Source organism: Petaurus breviceps, unplaced genomic scaffold, assembly GCF_028583685.1.
Source record: "Petaurus breviceps papuanus isolate PSGF00001 unplaced genomic scaffold, PetGlider_PUasm1.0 90760, whole genome shotgun sequence".
NCBI classification, from domain to species: Eukaryota; Metazoa; Chordata; class Mammalia; order Diprotodontia; family Petauridae; genus Petaurus; species Petaurus breviceps.
The window spans coordinates 5,475,200-5,483,752 of NW_027187338.1; positions in this window are offsets into that span (position 1 = coordinate 5,475,200).

The window sequence follows — 8,553 nt, forward strand, 5'->3', positions numbered from 1 at the left end:
CAATACAATTATCTAAGACAATTCCAAAAGACTCATGATGGGAAATACTATTCATATCCTAAGAAAGAGCTATGGAGTCTAAATGAAGATGGAAGCATACTATTTTCTCTTTTTTTCTTCTTCTTCATGGTTTTTCCCTTTTGTTCTGATTCTTTTTTCACAACATGACTAACATGGTAATATGATTTACACATATAGCCTATATCAAATTGCATTCTATCTTTAGGAGCAGGGAAGAGAGGGAGGAAGGGAATTTCCAGTATCTCTCCTCTTCAATCCATCCTTCAAGTAACCATCAAAATAATCTTAAAGCATGGGTTTGATTATTTCACTCCTTGATCAAGAATCTTTAGTATCTCCCTATTGACTCTGGAATACAATACAAATCCTCAAATTTTCATTTTACTCCCTTCCCAACCTACTTCCTTCCTACCTTTTTAGACATATTTCACACACTCCAGCCAGTCAATCAATAAACATTGTTAAGTGCCTACTATTTACCAAGCATTCTTCTGTAGGTACAAAAAAAATCAAAAGACAGTCCCTGCCTCAGGGAGCTTACAATCAAATGCGGAGACCAAGCAAATAAATATGTATAAGCAAGCTATATAAAAGATAAATAGGAAATAATTAGGAGATGGGAGATGCTAGAATTAAGAGGAGTTAGAAAAGGCTTCCTATAGAAGATGGGGTTTTATTTGGGACTTAAAGGAAGTCCAGGGAGATCAGTAGTCAGAGCAAAGGAGGGAGAGCATTCCAGGCATGGAATGGGGACAGTCAGAAAAAAATTCGAAGAGCTGAGAAATGTAGTGTCTTGTTCATGGAATAGCAAGAAAGCCAGTGCCATTGGATCAAAGAGGATATGGGGGGAAGTGAGCTGTAAGAAGACTGGAAAGAGAACTCAATAACTGCTTTCTTTGTACCATTCTTCTCTCATCTCTACTTCTAACTCTCTGGACTTTTGCACTCAAGCTGCCATTTCACCCTGGAATTTTTCTCAACCCCTGGGACCTTCTCACCCCTACACAACCATCATACCCTTTTAGCCTTCACACCCTGGAATATTTGTCTCACATACTCACCCCTTTCTTCAAATGGTGAATTCCTTCCAGAACTGACCCCCTTCTGTTCTATTTTCAGCTCCCTTTTGTGTTTCCAATTAGAATGTAAGCTCCTTAAGGGTTGGGGCTGTTTTTCTTTTGGCTTGTATTTCTATCCCCAGCCCTTAACATAGAGCCTGGCACATAGTAGGTGCTTAACAAATACTTGTTACCTCACCATCACAATGCTAAGCTGGAGACACAACTACAAACAAGCAAGAGACTGCTTGCTTTCAAGAAACTTAGAATTTAATAATGTACAAATTCATGAACCATTCAATTATTTTCTTTACAATAAGTGATAACTTTAAAGTACTTTCTTTGGAACATAAGTATCACCTGGTACTGTGACATCTAAAAAATTTGAGAGACAAATTTCTGGGTAATTAATAATTTTACTAATAATTCTAGCATTTTATTAATAAAATGGGCAGTGACACTTTCAAATGCCAAAGACCCTTCATGGTGGTGTGATTACAGTTTATAGGCCCTTGGAAGAGTGGGTCTTCCTGAGCGTGGCAATCAACTCTGATTGGTTAAAAATTAATGAGAGGTGGACTTTACAAAGGGCTCAATCCACCAGGGACTAGGAGAATGATGTCATGTTATTCTTGAACAAAGAGACTATCTCTACATACAGACCACCCCCAGCCTTGCTCAGAAGATCTTTCTCCACCCAAACTTGTATGAATGGAACATAACAGGTAGGAATTCACCTCAGACTCCTTGTAAGGTTGAGTGGGATCTAACCATGATTTGGGAGAAAGCTAGTACAACCTTCAGACAGTGAGCTTTAAAATGAAGACTTAGAAAAAGATGGAACTCTGAATTTCCCCAAATCATTGGTTATTAATAATGATTTCTCTGAATACCCAGCAAAATTTAATCAATGAAGGTAACACTGGAGTTTGTCATTTTCATGGGTCATTTCTTAAATCTGTATTTGATACCTCCTGTCACACCCCATTTAACCACTACAGAAGAAACCCAAATTACAAATGTCAGGGCAAGGAATACTTTCTGATGGAAGTTACCTATTCTTGTTATTTTCATGGTAGTTTTGGCAAAGACCAATGATACAGGATTAGTCTTTTCGAGTTTATATTAAAAAAAAAGTTCTGTCATTGACTAAAATATTCTGTAACATGCAGCAGTTTTAATTTACCATTGAATCATAAAAATAGATTTGGCAAATGAAACAAATTGAAAGTTGCCCATAATAAACAAATGTGCTTACATTCTCTCACTATGACCCAAGGCCTAAAACATCTAAGATTAAATGACAAATATGTACAGAGAATGAAAATGAGGAAACTACCAAAACTGTAAAATTACTCTTAGATTTGAGGAAGGTCAACTAAAAGTTTTTAGTAAAAAAAATACTGCTACCCCAATAAACATTCTTTTTAAAATTTTAATTAATTTGTGTATTTACTTTTAGTTTACAACATTCAGTTCCACAATCCCTTGAGTTTCAAATTTTCTCCCCCGCCCCCTCCATGGCAGCATGCAAGTCAAACACAGAATCTAAAAATACTTTCACATTAAACATGAGTCAAGTTGTAAAGAAGGATTATAACCAGTGGAATGAACAATGGAAAAGAGGAAGCAATACAAAACAAGAAAAAGAAACAGAGCAGGTAGTTTGCTTCAGTCTGCATTCACACTCTGCAGCTCTTTCTCTGGATGTGGATATATCTTTCCATCATGAGTCTTTTGGAGTTGTCTTATAACCTTACATTGCTGAGAGGAGCCCAGTCTATCAAAGTTGGTCATCACACATACATTGTGTCTGTAATTGTGTACAGATTTCTCCTGGTTCTGCTCTTCTCACTCAATGTCAGTTTATGTAAGTCTCTCAAGATTATTATGAAGTCCGTCTGCTCCTCATTTCTTATAGCATAACAGTATTCCATTACATTCATATACCACAACTTGTTCAGCCATTCCTCAATTGATGGGCATCCCCTTGATTTCCAATTCCTTGCCACCACAAAAAGAGCTGCTATAAATATTTTTGTACATAAGGGTCTTCCTCCCACTTCTATGATCTCTTTGGGATACAACCCTAGACTTGGTATTGCTGGATCAAACAAAGGGTATGCACTTATTTATAGCCCTTTGGACATAGTTCCAGATTGCTCTCCAGAATGGTTGAATCAGTTCACAACTCCACCAACAATGCATTAGTGTTCCAATTTTTCCACATCCTCTCCAGAATTTATCATTTTCCTGTTTTCTCATCTTAGCCAATCTGACCAGTGAGATGTGGTATCTCAGAGCTGTTTTGATTTGCATTTCTCTAAACTACTTGGTACTGACTGAGGAACAGAGTAGTGGATTAATAGAATAGATTGGGTACACAAGACTCAGCAGTCAATGACTATAGTAATCTACTGTTTGATAAACCCAAAGACCCCAGTTTTGGGGATAAGAATTCACTATTTGACAAAAACTGCTGGGAAAACTGGAATATAGTATGTCAGAAACTGTGCAAAGACCAATATCTAACACTGTATACCAAAATCAAGTCAAAATCGGTGTACAATCTAGGTATAAAGGGTGATACTGTAAGCAATCTGGGAGAGCAAGGAATAGTTTACCTGTCAGATTTATGGAGAAGATTTTACAATGAAACAAGAGGTAGAGAGCATTATAAAATGCAAAATGTATAATTTTGATTAATTAAATTGAAAAGTTTCCATAAAATAAAGCCAATGTGACCAAGATTAAGAGGAAAGTGGAAAATTGGGAAAAAATTTTTACAACCAGTATCTCTGATAAAGGCCTCATTTCTAAAATATACAAAGAACTGAGTCAAATCTATAAGAATACCAGTCATTCCCCAACTGATAAATGGTCAAAAGATATGAACAGGCAGTTTTCAGAGGATGAAATTAAAGATTTTCTATAAGCATATGAAAAAAATGTTCTAAAGCAATAAATTTTCTTAACCTGAACCTAAAAATCACAAGTATAATTTAGAAAGATTGTGCAACTTGATAAGATTTATGTGGATCTGAATTTAAAATATTTAAGAAATGAATTTCAAATGCATCACGATAAGAAAAGAAATATAATCTTCATCCTCTTAACCTGTGATTTATTTTTGGAAGGATGTAAGCAAAACTGAAATTTTCAAATATAAAGGATAAATAGCTAAAACTCTCCATAAACATGTAATATGGGCTCAAACCTTGGACATATATTAATTGCTGCTTTTTATGCATAGTCGGTGGTTATCCTGTATTAAATAGAAATACAAAGAGTGGACATTTGGCATTTTTTGAAAATTTTATAAATTCACAAATTATTTAAGTTTACATATGCTGAAATAAATAATTTTATATCTAGAAATGAGTATTTTTTTAAATGGAAGACTTTTGATATAGACAAAATGTCTAGTACAAATAATGCAGCTGTCTCCTGGTTTCCACTTAATGTCTTCATAACTCGACTGTCAGATATGGCATTTGTGAAGATACTTCTAACCACCACATGTGCCCCCCCAAAGACTACAATAAATCACTTGGCAGCAGGCAATACATAAAGGCAAATACGTAAAGGGGAGTTGACAAGTGGAGTAGTTATGGCAGTTACCAAAGTTCACTCCATGATTTGGAAATGGTGGTAAGAGGATGTTCCTAGGCAAGATAAGGTGAAAACTCTCTTCTGACTTCCCCTCCCCTCCTCTCCTCTTCCCTTACCTGAGGGTGTTCTGCCCAAAGAAAGGGAATTTTTTTTTTTGCTTTTTGGAGGGGCAATTGGGGTTAAGCGACTTGCCCAAGGTCACACGGCTTGTTTTTGAGTTAAGTGTCTGAGGCCGGATTTGAACTCAGGTCCTCCTGACTCCAGGGCCGGTGCTCTATTCACTGTGCCACATAGCCGCCCCAGGAAGGAAAATTTTTGATGGCCAAAATCTACCTAGTTAATTTGAGGTTTACTGGCTAGATTTCTTTTTCAACAATCAAGTTTTAAACCCATTTCACTCTGGATCTCATGGATTGAACAATAGGTCCCTGCCCAAGCACCACTTGATGGTTATTTTTTGGGCTCTCCTGGCTCAGAATGAATGTAAATAGTAACTGTTTCTCTTTTGGCCAGCAACCCTGAGGGTCTTCCCCTCCCAGTTTGATTTTTATTTTATTTTTTTATTAAAGGGATCATCCTTTGATTCACTTCTTAAAAAGACCTATTCACTAAATGAGCATTGCCTCACTCAAAGTGAGCACTTGAAAAGACCTTAGCTTAAAAGGAGCCAAGGTCTCCCACTGCATCCTCGTCCATCTCTAGCTGTCCTGATCAATATCTGGCCACTAGGCCCAGATGGCTCTGGAGGAAAAAGTGAGGTTGGTGACTTTGTACAGCACTGCCTCACTTAAATAAAAATCAATTGCAAATCATATCATCACCTCTCTGATGTCATGGTCCTTTTCTAGAATAAAGGACAAACCAGCAGGTGAAATCCCAACTGGAGTCCAGATTGAGCCTAGGAGTATAGGAAATTGTAGAGGAAAACTGGGAGAGCAATGCCTCTAGTGGAGGAAAGAGTAATCAACAGTTTTTAAAACTTCAGATAGGTCAAGAAGGATTAGCACTGAGAAAAGGCCATAGTGGAAAGCCTGTGAAAATATTCTGTCTGGAGATGGAGTATTCTGACTGAGGAATAGCAAGGAGGTCAGTGTGTCTGAATCATGGAGCACATGGAGGGGGGGCAAAGTATAAAGAGTGGAAAGGTAGGAAAGGACCTGGTCATGAAGGGCTTTCAAAGAGAAATAGAGGAATTTATATTTGATCATGGAAGTAATAGGGAACCCCTAGAGTTTATTGAGTCAGGGGTATGTCTGTGTGTCATATAATCAGAGCTGCATTTCAAGAAGATTGATTTGACAGCTGAATTGGGGGTGGGGTGGGAGTGGACCAGAATAAGGAGAAGTTTGACACAGAGCAGCCAAACACAAAGCTATGGCAAAAATGAAGGCAAGTGGTGATGAGGGAGGGCCTGCCCCAGGCTGGTTGCAGTCAGAGGAGAGAATGGGGGCTTATATCAGAAATGTTACAAAAGTAGAAATGACCTGATTTTACAACTGACTGGATAGTAGGAGTCAAAAAGGACCTAGATCAAGAGTCTGAGTGACTGAAATAATGGTGATGCCCTTACTAGTCATGGGAAAATTAAGAAGACGGGAGAGTTTGGAGGGAAAGATAATGAGTTTTGTTTTGGTCATACTGGGTTAGAGGTGGTGGTGGGACAAAGGCAGAAGATTTGTTTAGTCATTCAGTCATATCCAACTCTTCATGACCCTGTGGACGCCAGGCCCTTCTATCCTCCACTATCTCTTAAAGTCTATCCAAGACACTGTCTATCCATCTCATCTTGTGTTGTCCCCTTTTCCTTTTGCCTTCAATCTTTCACAATATCAGGGTCTTTTCCAATGACTACCTTCTCATTATGTTGCCAAAGTATTTAAGTTTCAGTATTTGACTTTCAGTGAATAGTCTGAATTAATTTCTTTAAGTATTGATTGATTTGATCTTCTTGCTGTCCAAGAGACTCTCAAAAATCTTCTCCAGCACCACAATTCAAAAGTGTAGATTCTGCATCACTCAGTTTTCCTTGTAGTCTAACTCTCACAACCATACATTGCTACTAGAAAAACTATAGCTTTGACTATATGGACCTTTGTCAGCAAGGTGACATCTCTACTTTTTAGTATGCTTTTCAGATTTGCCATAGCTTTCCTTCCAAGGAGTTTGCATCTTTTAATTTCATGGCTGCAGTCACCATCTGCAGTAATCTTTGAGCCCAAGAATATAAAATCTGATACTGCTCCCATTTCTTCTCCCTCTATTTTTGCAGGAAGTGATGGGTTGCAAAGATCTTAGTTTTTTTAATATTAAGCTTCAAGCTCGTTTTTATACTCTCCTAGTTCATCTTCACCAAGAAGCTTCTTAATTCTTCTTCGCTTTCTGCCATCAAAGTGGTATCATCAACATGTTTCCTGATTCACAAATTTAAAGACATCCCCACTCCAAATGTTCATGTGGACTATTTGCGTCCAGCCTGTAGCAGAGCCATCTGAGGTCATGTTGGCCTGATCTGACACAGTTGAATACACTACACCTTGACCCTGATACAGCAATGTCATTTTGGTCATCTTCAAGCATAAAGGACAACAACCAATTGTCTGCATAGCTGAGCTTGTCGATGTTTCCCCGGGCAACCTTAAATCCGGCTTTTGACTCATCCAACCAGACGTTTCACATGATGTACTGTGCACCTCAGTTAAGTAAATGAGGTGACAACATACAGCCTTGCTGTACTCCTTTTCCGATCTTAGACCAATCGATTGTTCCATGTTTGGCTCTAACTGCTGCTTCTTGGCCTGCATACAGGTTCCTTAGGGTACAAGTAAGATGATCTGGGACTCCCATTTCTTTGAGCACTTGCCACATTTTGTTGTGATCCACACACCGACTTTAGAGAATGAGCGGAGAAACAAATCTGAGAATCATCTGCCTAGACATAAGTTAACCCATGGGAGCTGATGAGATTATCAATCAAGTAGGTACAGAGGGATAAAAAGCCCTAGGACAGAGCCTTAGAGCACACCCAGTTACAGGGCGTGACCTAGGAGAAGACTGAGCAAAAAAAGACTGAGAAGGAGGTGCCAGACAAGCAGGAGGATAACCAAGGAGGGAGCAGCATCACAAAAGCCCAGAGGAGAAAATGTCTAGGTGAGTGCATAATTAACAGTGTCAAGGGGCGGCTAGGTGGTGCAGTGAATAGAGCATCCCCACCCCACCCCCACCCCCACCCCCCGGAGTCAGGAAGACCTGAGTTCAAATCTTGCTTCAGACACTTGACACAAAATCTAGCCATGTGACCTTGAGCAAGTCACTTGACCCCAATTGCCCTCCAAAAAGCAAAAAAAAAAAAACTGTCAAAATGAGGTCAAGAAGGATGAGGGCTGCACTGATAACTTTGGGGAGAATGATGAAGTTAGATTTCAGGCTTAGAAGAGAATTAAAGGTAGTGAAGTATAGACATTGATAGTAGACAGCTTTCTCAAAGCATTTAGCTGTGAAAAGGAGGAGAGATGTAGAACAATGTCAGGGATGTTCAGATCAGATGTGGGTCCTTTAAGGATTAGGAGGACATAGATGTGTTTCAGGGAAAAAGATGGAAGCCTGAAGCACCCTCTGAGACTCTAAGTTTGAAGAGGACTGTGGAAAGTTGGAAGTTTCCCTATCTCCACATTCATCTTCACTGATAAGGAGAGAGTCCCTAAGCTAATGGGTTTTGGGGCAGGGGTTACACAGGGAAGCAGTTAATAGAGAGAGATTGAGGATTAGTGAGAGAATGGGGAATGATCAAAAGGGCAAGCTAGTAATCAGTGGCTTTCGATCACAGGAAGGAGCAACAGTTAGGGTTAGTTTACTGTGGTTGGGG